This window comes from Ceratotherium simum, chromosome 2 (genome assembly GCF_057802395.1).
Source record: "Ceratotherium simum simum isolate JZ-2026a chromosome 2, ASM5780239v1, whole genome shotgun sequence".
NCBI lineage: Eukaryota > Metazoa > Chordata > Mammalia > Perissodactyla > Rhinocerotidae > Ceratotherium > Ceratotherium simum.
Window position 1 is genome coordinate 23,180,070 of NC_141901.1, and position 21,124 is coordinate 23,201,193.

Sequence of the window (21,124 nt, forward strand, 5' to 3'; positions counted from 1 at the left end):
TGTCCTAGAGCCAACTCCACGCATCCACCATCTCCAGAAGGTGTGGGCTTCACAGCGCTGACCCAGGGCAATTCAGCATGGCTGTGGGCCACAATGCTGCATATTGTCTGCTATTTCTTTTTTCAAATGGGATTATTTTCCTGCCCTTTTTCCATCATTATAAATGGGTTGTGATGGTGGGGAAATAGGGTTCAGATAACCTGTCTTTTTAATCTGTCAGACTGATGGAGAAGATGGTGCATCACGTGGATATTCTGGACATTGATCTGGAGGTGGTGATTGGAGGGGACCTTGCACTGTCTTCCTCAAGGTGAGGTGAGTGTGCTCCATGAGTGAGAGGAAGAGTAAAATTGATATTTGGCATCCAGAAGGGCAGAGAACAGCCAGAAACTTTTAGTGGTCACCATTTTGGAGTCTCTTCTTGGACAAGCAGGAAGATTACATCTCCCAGGCCACCCTGCAGTTAGATGGGCCATGTGATCCTGAGCTCTGGCCAATGGAACATGAGCAGAAGTGATGACTGCTACTTTGAGGCCAAATGTATTAAAACCTGGTATATCTTCTTTACACTTTCTCCCATCTAAATAGCTGGAAGCAAAGGACTCCAAGATGAAAGAGCCACGTGATGGAAGGAGCCCAGCCTACCTCAGAGGTGCATAAGTAAGTAATAGCCTTGTATCGGGTTATAGTACTTACATTTGGAAATTGTATTTAATAGCAGCCTGCATTGATTAACTTGACTAATATACTATTCTAAACTGAAGGCTAGTTCTTAAAGCTGGAAAAGCTCTTTATCTCTCTTGAAAGGAGGGAAATCATCCTCCTACTCCATCATCATCACCGTCATCTTCATCACATTTGGTTAAAAAAATACTTTTTGAGTATCTATAACTTGTCAAGCACCATGGCAGGTTGGAATGCAGAAAGGAATAAGACATCGTTCCTGGCCTTGTCCATAATCTGGTGGGCGAAACATATAGGTAAACAGATAACGAGATATAGAATTACATCCTAAGTGTATTCTAGCTATGACATAGCTAATTCTGTTTGGAGGTGGGGAGGGGCAGTGATGGATACAGATCTCACAGAGGAAGTTAGATATGTATCAGGTTCTTTTTTTTTTTTTTTTTTTGTGAAGAAGATCAGTCCTGAGCTAACATCCGTGCTAATCCTCCTCTTTTTGCTGAGGAAGACCGGATCTGAGCTACCATCTATTTCCAATTCTCCTTTTTTTCCCCAAAGCCCCAGTAGATAGTTGTATGTCATAGTTGCACATCCTTCTAGTTGCTGTATGTGGGACACCGCCTCAGCATGGCCAGAGAAGCGGTGCGTTGGTGCGCGCCCAGGATCCAAACCCGGGCCGCCAGTAGCGGAGTGCACGCACTTAACCGCTAAGCCATGGGGCCGGCCCATGTATCAGGTTCTAAAGGATGAAGAGGGATTTTCGAGACAAATAGGGCAGGTGGAAGGCATTCTAAGTAGAGGAAACAATTTGTGCAAAGGCATGCAGATATGAAAATCAGGAAAATGAAATCGATTTCTACAGTTGGAGATGAAAAACATATTTATCACTCTCATAATCGTTATCACCAAATTTATCATCCTATAATCAAAGTTATTTTTTAATTTCCATACAAAGTGACCACATGGATTTGATCCTAGTTCTCCAGAACATCTCAGTCCAAAGGAATGTGGGTAGCAGATTAAGCACTGATCAGGTGAGTTAAGCTCTATAATTCACTTGCTGTGTAATATGTGCCAAGTCACCTGTCTTGTCTTGATCTCCCTAGCACTGTTGTACTAAAGAGAGGACTCATATTTATTCTCCCTGACTCATAGAATTGTTATGCAAATCCATTAAGTAAAACCTGATTTGAAAAAATTGTAAATAGCTAACATATATGTTTATATTTTGAAAAGACAGGTAATGAAGGAGGGTTGGGGTGGGCCAGGCATAGCAGTTTGTATGCCATCATATTAAAGGACACATTTTACTTCTTTCTGGTGGCAGTTGACTGATGTCCTCCAACAGATCCTACCTGTGGGCTGGGGTGCACGTGGTGGGAGAGCCACTATTGGGGGGCGGGAGGGCACACTGACATAGAGAGGTCCATGGGGCAGGCTGGACTAGGTGGGAGAGTTTACTCAGTGTGCATGAAGGCCATCCAGCCAGAGCAGGAATCAGGAATTGGGATCAAAGTTTAAGAGGAAAATAAACATTTTAGTCAAAAGGTGGCTGGTTTGGGGGGGTGAGTGGGTAAGGCTGTAAAAGGGAAAATATATCACCAGACCTGAAGCCAAGAAGATGAGGAAGAAGTAGTCAGGATGTAGAATAGGAGTGAGTTGGGACAAGTGGTTCCGAGTAAGGTTTCAAATAGTGAAGGCATTGAAGGTCCACCTTTCACCATGGTTCCTTTTCTATGGTCTAGGCGTATGGCAGGAAAGCACATTTTTACACATAGTAGGCCGTAACAAGGAGATACGAACCTCAATCCTTAAACTGAACATCACTGTCCCGAAGTTGAAAGTTCCAAGTGAAATAAACACTTGTTCACTTGTTTCCTGTCATCTGTCTTCCTTCCTATTTCAAAGCTTCAGCATAGTGGTGACTCTCGATCTATCAGTGGCACCCAAGGAGGCCATGCAGCAGGCATGGGAATGCCACTGGCCCCTGTAATTGGAAGTAAGTCCCTAAAATACCCCATTTTCTCTTGGTGGTCCATCACAGAGCTGTGATCCATGCATCTCTCTAAAACCCTCTTAAGCCTATTTAGATTATCATAATCTATAACCTTGCAAGGACACAAGTCCCACATAGTCAGCTATTTTGTAAAGTGGTCCTTCCATGTCTTTGAGATCTTAAACCTGCCTCATCAACGCGTAAATGCTTCTAGTATTTTGATATCAGGTAAACCATTTCATTTTAATCTATCGAGATCTCAAAGACTGTGAGCGAGGTCTAGAGCTTTATCTTTGTCAGCTGGGCCTATATGACATTACCTACCTAAAAGTCACTAGTGACGCATCTGAGAAGCTCAGGCCAAACGAAACCCAGGGTAGAAACTTGGATGATATTGCAGCCTATCCAACCCATCGATAAATCCTTGAAGCTTTAACCTTGCCCTCCACCTCCCCCCAATTTACAATGCCCTCTTTTAGGGGAAGGATGGTGGAATTACTTTGCATTAGAATTAATGGTATAAAGAGCTACCTTCTCATCCGAGTAATGCTAATTCATTTCCATCCCTAGTCATTCACTATCTATTAGAAATATCCTGACAGCCTGCACCTCATTACCATTGCAGCAGGTTCGGCTCCCAAGAATAACCTTCTAAGGAGGATGAAATGTACGCCAGTGGCATCTAATACCAGGGCATTCACTTTCATATTTTTAGCAGCATATATCAGTTAGCCCAACCTTTAGTGTACTGTATGTACTTTTAATAATCTCCATAAAAGCCTGATTTCCAATCCCTAGGCTCAAGCTGACAGTGCAAATAAAATCACCCAAATCCACAGGGTAAGAGAAATGAAAATGACAAGGATTAAAATTTGGTCAAACCTCTTTCTTTTTAAAAATTCTGCTTCCCTTCCAATTGGATCACGACCCTCTGTGTGCTCAGCTTAAGACCAGACGGTATGCTTTCACTTTTATTCCTCTCTGCAGCAGGCTTACAGTATTTAGTGAGAGTCCGTAAAGAATGTGTGCTGGGTAGAGAGTTAATACCATAATCCCCTATCGTTGGGGTCAAATGGTGAATAGAGCAAAAGAATTAGAAAACATGTTACATACAATGGCAGGAAAAAATGCATCAGCACGCTGTTCTGTGGACACTAGCATTCACCACCTGCAAGGAATGGCCGTGAGGTAATAGAGTGTATAAAGAGAGGTGTACTTGAAGTCTAGTGTGTGCTTCTAGTCTGAAAGCTGGGATGGAAGACTTGAGTGCAAGTCTTAATACCTAGGTACTCTGGGAGGTATCTGTCACCATTTTTTTTTTTTTAATAATTTTATTTATTTATTTATTTTTTCCCCCAAAGCCCCAGTAGATAGCTGTATGTCATAGCTGCACATCCTTCTAGTTGCTGTATGTGGGATGCGGCCTCAGCATGGCCGGAGAAGCAGCGCCCAGGATCTGAATCCGGGCCGCCAGCAGCAGAGCGCGCGCACTGAACCACTAAGCCACGGGGCCGGCCCTCTGTCACCATTTTTAATTGCTTCTTTCCAAGTACCTGCCTGGATTTAGTTCCTAAGTAACACATTTAGCCACTAAATTGTTTCACAGAGTTGAACCTTGAGCTATCTCTTTTCACTCTTCAGCAGTGGGTGTGAATATTGTTCTCAAAGTGCTGAAATACATCTGTCTCGGGAGAATTCTCTTAACGAACAAGTAGAAATTTGAGGCATCACAGGCAAAAAGGATTGAACAGCCACCTTCCTTTGTATCTTGTGAAAGTCAACCGAACTCCCCCGGAGTAAGATTACAGGCAAATAAATAACTTTGTGTGGAAGTTCTATAAAGACAAGTGAGTGTGTGTGTGTAAATGGTTTGAACATTAAGTGACAAGTTGAATTAATTTTAAACACTATCTTTCGAAGTAGTAACTGTTATAGATCACCATTTAAAATTTTTTATTTATTTTTAAATTTACATATAGTAAAATTTACTCTTTGGGGTATAGAGTTCTGTAGTTTTGACAAGTGCAGAGTTGTGTAAGCACTACCACAATCAAGATACAGAACCATTCCATCACCCTCAACAGTCCCTTGTGCTGTTTCTTTGTAGTTAGACTTTTCACTCCCAAGCCCTGAAAATCTTAAATCCTTATATACATGATTTTACACATGTATAGCTTGCACAATGACCGGAACAATGACCTGAAATCATATTTTATATATATAACAAAATTACAACAAAACAACATCATCTGCACATTTTAAACAAGGTTTTATATATATACTTTTATATACTTAAATAACTAGACAGCCAACTTTCTCTGGTCAAAAAAGGCTTACTTATTGCTCAATACGTGCAGTGAGTGCAGTGACAGAGTGCAGAGACTTAACCCACTATTGTATTACTATGAATAAAAGTGCTTATGAAATGTATATTGAATTGGATATTAACCCACGGATTGAGTAATGATTTTTACTTAAAATTTTAAAAGCTCACAACAGCTATAACTAGAGATGTGGCACTCTCAGTATTGTAATTATACCTTAAAGACAGCCAGAAAAGAGAGGTAAGGTAATAAAGAAGAGGAGGAAAGATTGTGTGTGTGTACACGTGTGCACACGTATGTGAGATTACATCACAAACCCACTAGCCCACTAGAGTAATGGTAGAAATTGGCTTGTTTCTGCACATGACCAATACTATATATGCATATGATGAAATGACTAAAAGCTAATGGCCTTAAGGAGAAAACTATTAGAAAAATTATTAATTAGGGTTTTACAGTTATATTTATGAAGATAATCTTTTGTTTACTTAAATACGACACCAGGATTTGTATGGATTCTAACCAGGAAGCATAGGACACATTATGAGTAATTCAGCACATCCTCTCTTTCCTATACGGCATATTGACTAAATTACTAAAGAAATCTTATTTCAAGCAAATAAATCATTACTGTTAAAAACGGAAATGTTAATATGTCCTTATTTTTATGCATTATCTTATCTACATTTCTATTATCCCTAGGTCAACCTCTTAGTCTTCTTTCCTGGCTACTCCTCCTCTACCTGACCCATAAATGTTGGTGTTCCTTTTTGCATACTTCGATTTCACGGAGAAATCACTTATACGCATAATTAGATAGGGACTTCCAATCTACATCTCCAACCCAGGCTGGAGTTACGGTTACATATCCGTCAAACCAAATGGTTCCTCCTCCATAGAATTTTCCGTATATATGTGTTAGCTCTTATCTCACTTCCTGTTTCTTTCGCTAGATCGAAGGCAATGAACATGTGTCTTTTCCTTAGTGCCTGGCACAGTGCCTGGCATCTGGTAGGCATTTGTAAATATTTGTGGAAGGAATGAATGTACATGACACTCATATGCATATAAATAGGGATTTATTTCCACTCCAAACCCCAGTGTTTATGAATGTTTTTAAAATGGATGAGTAGGGCCGGCCCTGTGGCTTGGTGGTTAAGTGCGTGTGCTGCGATGCTGGAGGCCCGGGTTCTGATCCCGGGCGTGCATCGAGGCACCACTTCTCCGTCCATCCTGAGGCCGAGTCCCACATACAGCAACTAGAAGGATGTGCAGCTATGACATACAACTATCTACTGGGGCTTTGGGGGGAAAAAAATAAAATAAATAAAATCTTTAAAAAAAAAAAAAAAAAAAAAAAAAAAAAAATAAAATAAAATGGATGAGTAGCTTTGATACACATATAGATATAAGCATTTATTCCCACCCCAACCACCAACTACCGTGACTGCACAGTGTCTAAAGATCAAATAATGTCTGCTTTATGCACAGGGAAAATAATGAGCACATTTCAGGTTTTTTCCTCTTATTTTTTTCATTGAAATTATATTGTTTTTTTATTCAACATTATAACAAGCATTTTTCCATGTCTTAGAAAGTCCCAGATACTATTTTCACTGACTGAATAATATTGCCTCCAAAAGAAGTCCTTCTTGCTTTATACCAAAAGTTCAGTTTGAAGCATCCTGAGGACCTCATGTAGAACCTACTCCTCTTCAGCAGTCTGTACTCTACACCAACAATTCTCAAAGTGTGATCCCTGGACCAACAGCAGTAGCAGCATCTAGGAACTTGTTAGAAATGAAAATTGTTGGGCTCCACCCTATACCATGTGAATCAGGAGCTCTGGTGTGGGTCCTAACAATCTGTGCTTTAACAAGTTCTCCAGGTGGTTGATATACAACAAAGTTTGAGAATCACTGTTATACACTTTCCAGTGAAAAATCTACCTTCTATATGGAATCTTCTGAACTCTTTGTTCCACCCACTCTCACTATTCAATTAGGTCTCTCATCAGTTCCACATCATATTCATATTGAAAAAAGCCTTCTGTATTTGACAATGAGTCTGTAGAACAGAGCCTCGTTGCTTGTTGTACATTAAACCTAAGTGTGGTAAAAGGCAGTCATTTTTCAACTTATTTTTAGCAACAGAAATTTTCTTCAAATGAAATATTATGTGGGAGCCATACGTATGTGTGTGTATAGAATAAAAGGGAACTACTATAGTTGAATGTGGTTGAAGGAGTAGGGGAAGTAGAGTCTGCCCAATCAACTGGGCTTCCTCCCACCCACCCCCTTTCTTCATAATGTCTCCAGGGAACAGAATTTGAAAACCTCAGAGGCAGTAGAAAGGGAGCTAGATGGGAAGTCAGGTGACCTGGACTCTGTTTCTTGGGGCAATTGATACAGCATCTATGCGCCATATTTTCCTTATCTGAAAATGATAGGTAATCTATAATTTCTCTTCCAGGTGGAAGTTTGTTTTTTTCTTTTATATTGCTTAGCTTCTGATAGAAAGAGATCCAGGCTGTCTTGAAAGTTCTCCCTTCCTTGGAGACCCAGGAATAAATGTTGGTTTTGCCATTTGCTAGTCCTCTGTCTTCTTCTTCGGTGTTGACTCAGAGGCATTAATGAAAAAACAGGGCCAGGCTGCCACCATTTTGAATGCCAATAAAGAAAAGAAAATCTTCCATGAGAATCACACTAACATTGAACAGATTTTCAACCCCAGCATTTGACTGGGAATGTGGGCTGACGGGATGGGGATTTGTGAAGAATTTACGAAGCAGCAAAGCATAGTTGCATTGGCCTTTTCTGCAGCCTCCTCCCCACCTTCTCTTTCCCCCTTCCCCTCTCCTCCTCTTCCCTCCCCTCCTTCCTCTCCTCCTCCTCCTCTTCCTCTGAGAGCTTGCAAAGAACTGGCCTAGAGTCACCCTTCCCATATTACATAATTTGACTCTCTGGATGTCCTTGGTACTCTCCACAATGGGTAACAAAATGTTCAGGTGCCCTCGAGAATCGTGAGTGTTACTTTCCCACTCCCTCCTACAGGGATCTATGTATTTCCATCTTCTCTTTCTCCCCGGCTCTTCTCTTGCTTCCTCCTGCTTCCTCCTCTCCCTGATTTCAGTTCCCCTGACTCTGCCTGAGGCCTTTTAGGGACAACTCTAAGCCTACTGGTGGCTATCAGAGTTAACGTGGGAGATCAGCCCTGGTCAGAACTGTGCTATCCTACTGCTATAGACTGAATGTATGTCCCTCCCCGCTGAAATTCATATGTTGAAACCTAATCCCCAATGTGATGGTTTTTGAAGGTGGGGCCTTTGGGGGTGATTAGTCATGAGGGCGGAGCCGCCATGAATGGGATTAGTGCCCTTGTAAAGCCCAGAGAGCTCTCTTGCCCCTTCCATCATCTAAGAACACAGTGAGAAGACAGCCATCTATGAACCAGAAAGCCAGCCCCGACAAGACACCAAATCTGCCAGCACCTTGATCTTAGATTTCCAGCCTCCAGAACTATGAGAAATAAATTTCCATTGTTTATAAGCCACCCAGTCTATGGTATTTTGTAGCCAGAACAGACTGACACCTATTCTTATGTAAAATAGGGCTTGCATGTGCATGTGTGTGGGAGGGTAGGGGGGTGGGGTGGAGCAATGGTGAACCTGGGGGGCAAGGTGGGAATGATCTTATACTCTTATAACTGCTCCACATAAAGTCTCCTATGAAATCGTCTGGGAAGAAGGTCATTCTGGCCTTGGCTCAGCAAATGGCAAGGGGCTAATTCTCTGAGATGCAGAGACCTTGCTCCATCAGTCATTCCTTGGCGTGTCAGAGGTTTTGACAGAAATACCAGACACACTTTAATTAAATTTGTGGACCAAAAATGGCCTCTCAGGGAAAGCATATTGATAAAAATCTATGTTATAGCTTACATTTTACATTAGACTGTACCACTTGTGCACATACAATTTTTTAAATGAGATTTTTAAAATGGAATCTATGTATCTGTGTTTTTGCTTGCTTTTATCATATGGAAAACTAAAGTACTAGACTGCTTGATTTGGACAGCTGACAGCCTTATCCATCCCCCTTCCCTCTCTCCTGTACAGTCATGGATCGCTTAAGAACGGGGACATTCTGAGAAATGCGTCATTAGGTGATTTTGTCGTTGAGAACATCATAGAATGTATTTACACAAACCTAGATGGTATAGCCTACTATACACCTATGGTACTAATCTTATGGGACCACTGTCGTATATGCGGTCTGTCATTGACTGAAAGGTCGTTATGTGGCCCATGACTGTATTTTTAGTCGCCCAAGCTTTAGTCTCCTTTCCTTCTGCATGTAAATGGGTGCAAATCTCTCCATCTTTTGCCTTTGTGTTGCCCTTTATCCCCCGCTCAGCTTCTCTTTTTCTCTCAGTCAAGCTCATTGAGGCAAGAGTTAACACTTAGGATCTACAGTGGTGACCCTGCTTTCTTCCTCACCATTACACGTGAATCCTCTGGCTTCCACTGCCCTCTACCCTCCGACCCTGACTCTGCTGAAACTGCTCTTGCCAAGTCACCCATCTCAAATCCCCTGACAACGTTTCAGTCATTATTACCTTTGACGTCCCTGAGAAAAATGGATCATTTCCTTCTTGAATTTCTTCCCTCCTTCAGAGTCCATGACCTCCCTGTCTCCTAGTTTTCCTTATAGATCATTAATTCATTCTTCTCAGTCTTTGCTGGTCTTTTAAATACTGGTATTCCCTGAGTTTCTGTCTTTTGCCCTCTACTTTTCTATGCTATTTACTATTTCTAGGCAAAACCACCCACACTCAGGGATTCAGCCCTCACCTTCATGCTGGTAGTTTCCAAAATTATACCTTTAGCTCAGGTCTCCCTCTCATGGGCTCCAGATATATTTATTTTAGAACATCTCCATTTAATAGGTACCTCAAAATTAGGTCTCTTAACAAATTAAAATTATCACCTTACCTTTTAAACTCTACTCATTTTGCTTGATGAATGGCACCATCCAGCCACCCAAGTGAGAAACTGAGATTCATCCTAGACTTGACTACACCTAATTTCAATCAGTCAAACCCTCCTAATGCTACATTTGATATTTCTCTCTAATCTCTCTACCGACTGTTATTACTACCGCCTATGTTTTAGTTCAGGCTGTACTCACTTTTCATCTGGGAAGATGCCTTCTGGGTTCCCTTCAATCTCCCATACCTCCAAATCACCTTCAGTCCATTCTCCAAATGATCTTTCTAGAACGATGTTATCCAGTATAGTAGCCACTAGCCACATATAGCTATTTCAATGTAAATTAATTAAAATTAAGCAAAATTTAAAATTCAATTTCTCAATCACCCAAGCCACATTTTAAGTACCCTATAGCCCATGTGGCTAATCGTTACCTACTGAACAGTGCAGATAGAGAGCATTTCCACTATTGCATAAGGTTCTATTGGATAGTACTGTTCTAGAACATAATCTGTCATATCTCCACTTGCTTCCCTAATGATTTGCCACATATTCAGATTAAACTCCAAACTGCTTAGCTTGGCATATAAGATCTTGCCCTCCAGTCCACTCTCCCTTTCACTGCCCCCTCCACTTGAAACTTGTGTTTCAGTCATATCAACCCACTGCTCCCTGTCCCCATGCCTCTGCACTTCGGTTATGCTGTTTCCTCCACTTAGAAGGGCTGCCTCCCTTTGACCCTTTAGAACTCCTGTACATTCTTCAAACTCAGTTCAAGCATCGTTCCCTCCATAAAGCTTTTCCTTGCCTTTCTAGACAGAGTTTAGACTCGCCTTTTTATAATTTCACCTGGCAGCTTATACTATCATGATACTCCTCATTTAAAAAAATCCTTTGATTCACTGTGTAAGGCTGAATAATGCCCCCTCAAGACATCTACAACCTAATCTCCAAAACTTGTGAATATGTTACCTTACACGGCAAAAGGGACTTTGCATATGTGATTGCATTAAGGATCTTGAGATGCGGAGATTATCATGAATTAGCCAGATGGGTCCAGTGATGTAATCACAAAGGTCTTTATAAGAGGGATACAGGAGTGTCAAAGCCAGAGATAGAGAGAGAAGAAGGATATAGAATGAGGGAGGCAGAGTTTAGAGTGATGTACTTTGAAAATGGAGGAAGGGGCCATGAACCAAACAATACAAGTGGCCTCCAGAAGCTGGAAGAGACAAGGAAATAGATTCTTCCCTGGAGCCTCCAGAAAGAATGCAGCCCTGTTGACCCATTTTGGACTTCTGACTTCCAGAACTATAACACAATAACCTTGTGTTGTTTTAAACACTAAGTTTGTGGTACAGCAAATTTGTTGTGGTACAGCTGTAATTTGTTATAGCAGTAATGGGAAACCAATACACTTACTCTTTAGTTATCTATCCATCCATGTTATATATCTTTTGACATAGTTTTACTGAGTGCCTGCTTTGTGCCAGACCTAGTATTATATACTAAGAATATGATAATGAATAAAACCCAACTATTGTTGGGGGAGGTAGGATGGGGGAAAGGGAGAAGGCAGGAGTCCTGGAAATTTGGAATTGTAAAGATAGTGAGGGGCCAGACTGTGAAGGGTCTAAATTTGAGGCTGTTTTCTGTAGGTAATGTGGAGCCATTGAAGGTCTTTGCAGTGTTAGTTCATGACGGGATCTGTGGCTGACCTAGCCTGGAAATAGGTTGATGCTGGAGGCAGGAACTCACATCAGGCTGCTGCAATTTTCTGGGCGAGAAATGATGAGGGCCAGAACCCTGGAAGGGCAGTATGGAAGTAGATCTGGTACTATTTGGGTGATATTTCAGAGGTGGAATAGATGGGATTTGTGATCAGTGAGATACTGTGCATGAGAGGGCAGAATCCAAGATGACTCTGCTCCAAGATGACTCTGAGAATGGATGACTCTAAGCTCAGTGCCTGGCACACAGTGGATAAGAAACAATTGTCTTGAATTGAATTGTGTGGCAAGAAGACAATGGAGTAGATCATCACTGAGAGGGAAGGATGATGCCAATGGATCTGAATAGTGGAGGAAAATAAATAGAAGAATAAGTGTGTGTGTGCGCAGGGTGCTGGGAAAAGAGGATGTGAAACATGTGCCCTGTTCCCCTCTGTGATTTTTACTGCTCGGTTTAAGCTTTTGCTCCTTAAACTAGAACCATGTTCAGAGAGCAGGTTTAGACTGTATAACCACCTTGAAGATGCCATATTTCCCTCAATGGCAAGTTTTGCTATTGTTTTGATCTGAAATGATTTTGAGCAGGGGAGGGAGAACAGTGATTTGGGTAGATTTTTACTGCATTTGCTGTATCACTCTGGAATGTGGGCAGCGCCTCTGCTTTCTCCCTCTACCCATCCCCCTTTGCTATGGGCTAGGCTGATGGCTAAATCTGGGAGTGGAATGTGCTCTGGCACTGTGTGGGGTTATGTAGGCCTCCCTTGCCCAAGACCCTGTGCAGGGGCTGCATGGTGGTGAATGTTTGCTGTGTTGAAAGGGTACCTGTGATCTCTGCTCCTCAAAGTGCCATCCTGGTTCTACCGCAGTGATGGGAGACTATGCACAATTATCTAGCAAAGGCCCTGAAACCCTCGTTTCCCACCAACCCTCCTCTGTGGCATATTGACTGTGTCCCCAGTACAGCACAATGGGGTCCACGGTGGGTGGACTAATCTCTTCTTGGATTTGTGTTTACACAACATCGTTCTAACAGCTATTAGTTGTGGCTTTGTAGACTAAGGAAAGGGGAAAAGTCTTTTGGTCTAATTAGTTTGGGAAATTTTGGGTTTAACAAAAGCACTTAATTCTGCAAGACTTCTGGAAGCTTTACTCTACAAATATGCCCTGTGAATGTCTGAGAGAGGGGTAAAGATTTTCCTAAACATATTTGATTCCAGAGCACTATAAACATTGTGTGGAAAAGTGTTCCATGCACCAGTTTGGAAAGTGTTGTCCTGCTGAAGTAGAGAGTGTCCAAGATGTTCTTATATGCCTGGCACACTCAGCAGGAGGCCATAACAAAGACCTTCAGCCATTATCCATCTTCACAAAGTCTCCAGTGGGCATGAATGACTAAAGATAGACTGAAATGGTAATTGGGCCAATCTTTTTGTTCTGACACTTTTAGTTTGGATTTGAACTCACTTTGCTGATGGGCCAGGATATGGTTATAAATCAGAGCCGCTTCTATCATCATTCCATATCTTAGCACATTTGCTGTTTCATTTCCTCCCCCCACTCCCCAAATGGCATCTTATAATAAAACAATTCATGTTGGTTTCCTTCTTAAAAATTATTTTAGGGGCTGGCCCAGTGGCTCAAGCGGTTAAGTGCACATGATCCGCTTGGGCAGCCTGGGGTTCGCAGGTTTGTCCCGGGCACGCACCAACGCACAGCTTGTCAAGCCATGCTGTGGCGGCGTCCCATATAAAGTAGAGGAAGATGGGCACAGATGTTAGCTGAGGGCCAATCTTCCACAGCAAAAAAAAAAAAAAAAGAGGAAGATCATCATCAGATGTTAGCTCAGGGCTGATTTTCCTCACCAAAAAAAAAAAAAATTGTTTTAAAAATACTTTGAAAGCAATAGGTAATTTTCTTTGGATATTGCAGCATAATACAATAGCATCTAGTTATTTACGGTCTGTTTCTCTTAATCCCATGTGACTACAAATGCACAGTATTTTGTAGTTTTGAGGGATCTTTATCGTCTATAATCTCATTTGATCGTTAAAACGATTTTGTAAGGAGGAGATGATAAAACCCATTGGCTTAGTCTGTTCAAGGTGCTATAACAGAATACCAGACTAGGTGGCTTATAAATAGCAGAAGTTTATTGCTCAGAGTTCTGGAGGCTAGAAGTCCAAGATGAGGGTTGGGTTCTGGTTTTGGTGAGGGTTCTGGTGAGGGCCCTCTTCCACGTTGCATACTGCTGACTTCTCATTGTGTCGTCACACGGTGCAAGGGGCAAGACAGCTCTCTGGCGCCTCTTTGATAAGAGCACTAATCCCACCATGAGGGCTCCACCCTTATGACCTAATCACCTCCCAAAGGCCCCACCTCCTAATACCATCAGACTGGGCATTGGGTTTCAGCATATGAATTTGGGGGGACACAAACGTTCGGTCTATAGCACCCCTTTTATAGAAAAGTGAAGCAAATAACATATTTGGATGTCTAGTTTGTGCCACGTCTTCAGCTAAATGTTCTGCATATATGAGCTTATTTAAAGCTCCTATCAGGGGCCAGCCTGGTGGCACAGTGGTTAAGTGCGCACACTGGCTTCAGTGGCCTGAGGGTTCACAGGTTCGGTTCCCCGGGCGCGCACCAATGCACCGCTTGTCAAGCCATGCTGTGGTGGCATCCCATATAAAGTAGAGGAAGATGGGCACAAAAGTTAGCCCAGGGCCGGTCTTCCTCACAAAAAAAGAAAAAAATAAAGCTCCTACCAACTCTATATATTAGGACATGCTATCCTTATGTTAGACATGAAGAACTTGAGGCTAAGAGAGTGAAGTAACTTGCCCAAGGTCACATAACTTACAAAAGTAAGGTCTGGTGTCTAAACGCATGTTTGCTTAACCCCTAAATCCACTCTCCTTCCACTATGGCACCCTTAAAGGGGAAGCCAGGACCAAGGGCAGCTAAAGATTTGCCCAAGTTCAGCTGGCAAGTTCGAGAAAGTGCTGGGATTAGGACCTAATTCACTTGACTTTTAGTTCAAGGGCCTCTCTTCCACATACTTTCGCCAGGTCACTGTAAGAGGTTTTCAGGAATAAGTAACGCCCTGTGACGTGTCACTGACAGCAGCAACAATAGCAACAGCATGAGAGCAATGGGGAAGAGGAAGAAAAGCGGGGCCTTAATATCTCCTGCCCCCCCCGCCCCCCGCAATGTCCTTGCTGTTGCAAAGTAGAGCAGATCCTGCAGTTCCGAGAAAAATGCCACTCAAACTTCATTCTCTTTTGTCATATAGGTAAGGGGGATGGGACTCCTTACTTCTCCCACCTAAGGTTTTGGCTCTCCTCACCTCTTCTTTACGTGACCAAAAAGAAAAGAGAGCAAATTCTAGCCCCCGCCCATGATACTTACTGTTTCCACTAATTGGATGAACGTGATTCAGTAACATTTACAGAGCTTCTCCTGTGGGTGAATCCCTGTGCTGGTTCACCATGGGGACAGCTATGGAGGTGAGGAGGGCACATTTTCTCAGAGCCTGCAGTCTAATAGAGAAGTGGGGTGTGAGAAGCACCACGGAAGAGGTACAAACTGTCAGGAAAGCAAGAGGCCAGGCACTTAGGGAGATTAAGAGGGAGCCCCGGGCATTTAGCATGTAATGTCCACCATAATCACTGAGAACAATGACTGAGCGGGTCCTGCTGGCAGTTACCATGTACTTAGTTTATCAGGGACATTTACTGTCTAGTCCCTAAAACACAGCAACAGTAGGGCAAATTTTTGTTGCCACTTTCCCAAACTCACAGCCTTTTTAAAGCTTTCCTTGAAGCTAGCTAGGATGGAACAAAAAGGTAGTGATGCTTCTATATCCTGGTTCCACCCTCAGAGCTCCGTGACCCACACAAGGTCACGTGAAGCTCTCAGGGGAACCAGGATAGTGAAGCAGAAGGGAAGGGTGGTCTGGTCTTCAGTGCTGAGTTCCTGCCTTCCTCTTGGGAGCAGGGAATGGCTGAATTCATCTTCTGCTCTCTGGTTCCCAACTGTCCCTTCCTCTCTCTTCTGCCCAGTCGTAGGCAGAGTCTGAGCTTGGGCCCTGTGCAGGGTTATTGCTGGTGGGAATGATGTGGGAAATCATCTGATTCTTTTTACTCATTCAGGTTGTAAGGGTAGGGCAGAAAGAGAGGCATCCAATAGGGGAAATCTAATGGATGGAGCAATGGCTAGGAGTCAGGGTAACAATCTATTTCCAACTTTTTTTGGATTATTTTATTATTCATGTATTAGTTTCTTCAGCTGCTAGATGAGGATCTATAGGTCAGACCTTACTTCTGTTATTAATAAAAACTTTGAGGATAATGAGGGAAATATGGAAAAGGGTTTTGGCTTCTCAAAAAAGAAAAAGCATTTTATAAATCCAAGGCAGTTACAGCCTCTTGGGTTGAAAATTCCAATGGGCTCATCCACATTGGCCATGCCTATGTGTGCCAGTGCCCAATAATTTTCCCTCTTGCACATTTAGGCTTCCAGATCGTTAGGCTTGGAGAAATAAGTATTTCCCTTGAGGAAATACAGTTACTACTACCCTACTCCCCCAACCCTGCCATTGACTCATGGAATCTCTGAGAATCTCTGGAAGGGACTTCAGAAGTCATTTAGTCCAGCTGCCAGTATATTCCCTTGATAAGCAGACAAATGGGAATATAAAGTAAAAGTGCAGTTAATTCTCAATTATTTGGATGTAGATTGTCCACAGACATAGAGTGAGAGATTTGTGCATTTGGAGACAGTGATTGGGTCTCTTCTTATCTGTTCCTTCTCCAAGCCAAACAATCATAAATCATTTCAGTATTCCTTAGAGGGCTGATTTCAAACTTTTGAAATCACATAAATTAAAGCCATCATCATCTAACTAGGTTGATACTGCCTTGATTTTCATTCCAGAAACTTTTGGCTATTCCCCATTCAGAAGGGATTGACTGCATTTGAAATAGGATGACAGAGGAATTACTCTCACTGAGATTACCCTTCAGCTACATCCCTGTACTGAGACTCTGCTCACTGCTATTGCCATAATGACTAGCAATCACTGCACAATCACGGAAATGAATTAAATTATTAATTTCAATAGCACCCCATGGTGCATTTATAAATTCCACCATCTGGGGAACATAAATATGGAGGTCCACATTCTAAACTTGGAGGCATGGTGCTCAGTGCCAAGGGCTGTATCTTTGAAGGCAGTAAAGATTTTTCAAGATACTATATGTGGAGAAGCAAGCTGTGCATTTGGGAGAAGGCTCTGTCCCTGGGTCTCCATTAGCTTTACCATTTATTTAAGAGTCTCTTCTCCCTTATTCTTTTAACCAGTTCTTATCGATAGATCCAATGTGTAAAAATCTTGGTTTAGGAAGGGGAGGGACAGAATGGGGAATAAAAACCTGATTTGAACTATTTAGTTATTCAACCCTTTTTCTCTTCATTGAATCTGCTTTTGTCCTCCCCCAAAGTCTCGTCTCTTATCGACTAAATGCAAATATGTAAATCTCTGTGTTAATAAGTTCTTCAAACTGAGACAGCTATTCTTGGGTTTTGAATGTTTTCAAAATCTGTCTAAAACTTTAAGATAATTCCTCCTGAAGCAGAGGGAAGGGAGGTCCTGGGATGGTGTGTAACCTAGTCTAATAAAAAAGACTTAGGTTTCCTTTCTAATGGAACGATTTGACCAGATGTTGGGGTTCAGGGAGCCTTCCCTGTTTGCCATCTGTGACATCCCCAAGGGCTGGTGAAAGAGGAACACTTCTAAAGATCATATGTAAATGACTTCCATGGAGCCCTGCAGAGGCACCATAGGCCACCTTCTTCCTACTATGGATTACCAACTCAAAGCCAAGTAACAGCACGGGCCTCTGCCCCTGTACCACAATTTCTAATGCATGAGTTCACTGAAGATACAGAAGGGAAACGTATAGCTTTCTGCAGGATAAATAAGTTTATAGCATCAGTGGTCTTGTGCAGCTTTTGATCTTTTTCTCTGTGTATCCAGGGCTTTGAAGCAATTTGTGTGTCTTGACTGACTGATGATGAAGATGACTATCAAGGAGTGGAGCTGCTCATTTCAGTGCCTCTCCATGTGCACATCTAATCTGATGTAGCTTAATCAATCCTATAAGTTAATGTAGGCCTGAAAGCCAGTGTGATTACTAATTAAGACTGAGGGCACACTCTAAAAGTCTCCCCCTGTCCCCATCAGCAGTTGCTAATGTTCACTGGCCAGTCAATGAAACATAGCTTTGGTATGTGAGATTAAGTGAAAATATTTTGAGGATGGGATATTTTTAGCAACTGTCTTTTAGGTTGATTCCCTTCAATTCCCTGTAGGGTCAAACATCAGGATAGCTTGAGATATGGTGATCTGGAGCTTTGGAAATAGGTGGTTTGTGCCCGATAAGAATTTCATTTCTTCATTGTTTTAGATACCACTCTCATAACTTAGCAAAATTAGCTTATTATTAGCCATTTTACAAGAGAATAAATAGAACCTGCAGTCACAATGGATTTAAATGAAACTTCTGATCTTCATGGCAGGGTCCTTGCCAATAGCTTCCCTTTCTGTCCTTGGATCGTAAACATAAATGTTCATCAAATTTGAGGAGCTGGACGTCTAGGGACTCCCATGTCCGAGTTTATTAATGACAATGAAGGACCCCAAATCAGTGATTTATGCAATTTAGCCATGGCTCTCCCCAACCTCTGTGGGAGTTAGTAGACTGGAATAATTACAGACTAAATAGTGATGATAAGGAGGAAATGTACTGTAGTTGGAGTTAGTGGGCTGAGAAAACAAATGTTTCCAGTCTCAGGAGAATCTGTTTGCTGTTATAAAGGAAAAGAGGAGAAGCAAAGAGACCTTGCCCTGATTTGTGTGAGTTCAGTAGCTGAGAAAGACTATGTAAAGTCATCACAAAAAACAAGAGGTGATAAACACAAAAGACCCTTCAGCGTCCTGCTCCCTGCTCAGCCTGCCACCCAGCAGCGGGAAGACAAACCATCGACACTGTTTTTGAGGTGAAAACCCTGAACAGCCACTGCTTTGCTCTCAGAGCCAATGCTGGTGAGCCTGGAGGATCCGGGGTAACTTTGCTTTGGAGCCTGAATTTGCTTCTGACTCAAACACTGGAGAAAACTTCTCTCCCACAAAGAATCGAGAAATTTCCTGTTCTGAGGTGAGCAGTGTAAGCCTGTCACAGCAGCAGCTCTTGGTAATTGCAGGGCTTCTTTTCTCCTTGGGTGTCAGAGTAGCTCACCCTAAACCACCAGCAGCTCCACATTACGAGCTGAATCTCTCTGAGGGCCAGCTCAAGTGGCCTGCCCAAGGCCATGATGGAGGGCCCAGGTAGACGCAAGCCCAGTAGGCCTGGCTTCCTGCCAGAGACAATGCCTCTCAGCTACAGTCTCCATGGAGAGACACCCTGTCTGACACTGCCCTGCAGCAAATAAGGGGAAAGAAGAAAACCAGCATTTCTTTCCAAGATGAAAGCATACGGTGCCACCAAGAGAGGGTGGGGAGAAGCATGCCTGGGAAGACTCAAAAGCATGTTGGTTATACCTTCAAGGACAAGTAGTATAAGAGAAGAAGATGTTTGCTTGGGCAACATCTAAACAGCCCTTCACCCCAGGAGGGGAGAATGCCTGCCTGAGTGAGAACCAGCTCTAAATTGACTCAGCTCTTCTCCTTCAAAGGCACTTGCTTATCCAGGTGACACTCTTTCAGGTGAATTTATTTTATTGATGTATAGTTGACATACAATATTATATTAGTTTCAGGTGTACAACATAGTGATTTGACATTTATATACATTAAAAAGTGATCACCACCATAAGTCTAGTAACCACTGGGCACCATACAAAGTTATTACAATATTATTGACTCTATTCCCTATGCTGTACATGACATCCCTGTGACATTTATTTTACTAGAAGTTTGTATCTCTTAATCCCCCCACCTATTCTGCCCATCCCCCTACCCCCCCACCCCTCTGGTGACTACCAGTTTGTTCTTTGTATCTATGAGTTTGTTTCTGTTTTATTTTGTCTGTTTGTTTTTAATTTTTCTTTATAATAACATTTGATGGCCAATTTAATTGGCCCCTGGGGCCACAGGATAGAGAAACAATACAGCTCTGTGGAGAATTATTTAAGAAAATTTAAATAAAATCCATTCACACATTGATCCCTTCTAATAGGGCCACTAGAAGGTATGCATAAGTTGGCAAACATCAAACCCAGATCTTTCTAGGACTCATCTGGCTTCCCATACCTTTCATTCTTCCACTCCAATGCTTCCTGAGTTTTCCATGAGGGAAGCAGTATCAGACCCTGCTTCTTTAGGGAGACTTTCTGAGAAGGTCCGGAGGATGCTGATTTCTGCTGGAGGGTCTCTGGCTGCCCCGGACCCCACCCAGCTGCCCCGCAGGCTCAGAGAGCAGTATCTCCCAGCACGCTTGTAACCCATTATTGGCACCTGGGTGTTTTGTGACACACCTGTGAGGAAGCACTGCTCTTCTCTACCCAGATGTGCTTGTTGGGAGGATCTCCGAATGGAGCGGGACCCTGTTTTAGTCATACTTCTGAATGTCTGATTGCTAGCCTGTCCCCGATACTCTGACTTTTAGGGCTGCCTCCAAAGCTCTCAAGAAATTAATCACAAAAATCTACTTTAGGGAAATTCAGTTACATACGGATTCCTTGAGGCCTTGCCTGCGTGATTCTACGTGATCATTATCAGATATTATTGGGTATCATTGGACATTACTTGGAATCAATAGATAATCTACATGATTATCACCTGTAGGCCCACCCACACCTCAAGGCCATCTCTGGCCCTGAGCAGGGGAAGGGCTGACCCACTTCTGAAGATGAGTGGGGTAATATCTAGCTGCCCAGAACCAGGCCTAGATCCTGTCCTCTGATTGTCCAGATATTTTATGTTTGTCTGGATCTCTGATACTTGCTCCTTGACTTATTTATTTATTTATTTATTTATTTATAATTTTATTTATTTATTTTTTCCCCAAAGCCCCAGTAGATAGTTGTATGTCATAGCTGCACATCCTTCTAGTTGCTGTACGTGGGACACAGCCTCAGCATGGCCGGAGAAGTGGTGCGTCGGTGCGTGCCCGGCATCCAAACCCGGGCCAAGAGTAGCAGAGCGTGCGCACCCAACCGCTAAGTCACGGGGCCGGCCCAACTCCTTGACTTTTTTAGATGGGGTTCTCTAGGAAACAGACTCTGAGGCGTAGGTTTGTGTGCATGTAGTTTATTGGGGAGTACTCTCAGAAACATCCTGTAAGGGACCAAGAGAAGCAGAATTGGGCAGAGGGGGAAGTGGAATTGTGAGGCAGTTATAACT

The 21,124-nt window shown here is 42.6% G+C and overlaps 1 pseudogene; it reads left to right on the forward strand.

Moving 5' to 3' along the window:
• Positions 1-233: 233 nt before the first annotated feature.
• LOC101391565 (charged multivesicular body protein 3 pseudogene) overlaps positions 234-21,124 on the forward strand; it is a 46,043-nt pseudogene continuing 25,152 nt past the window's right edge.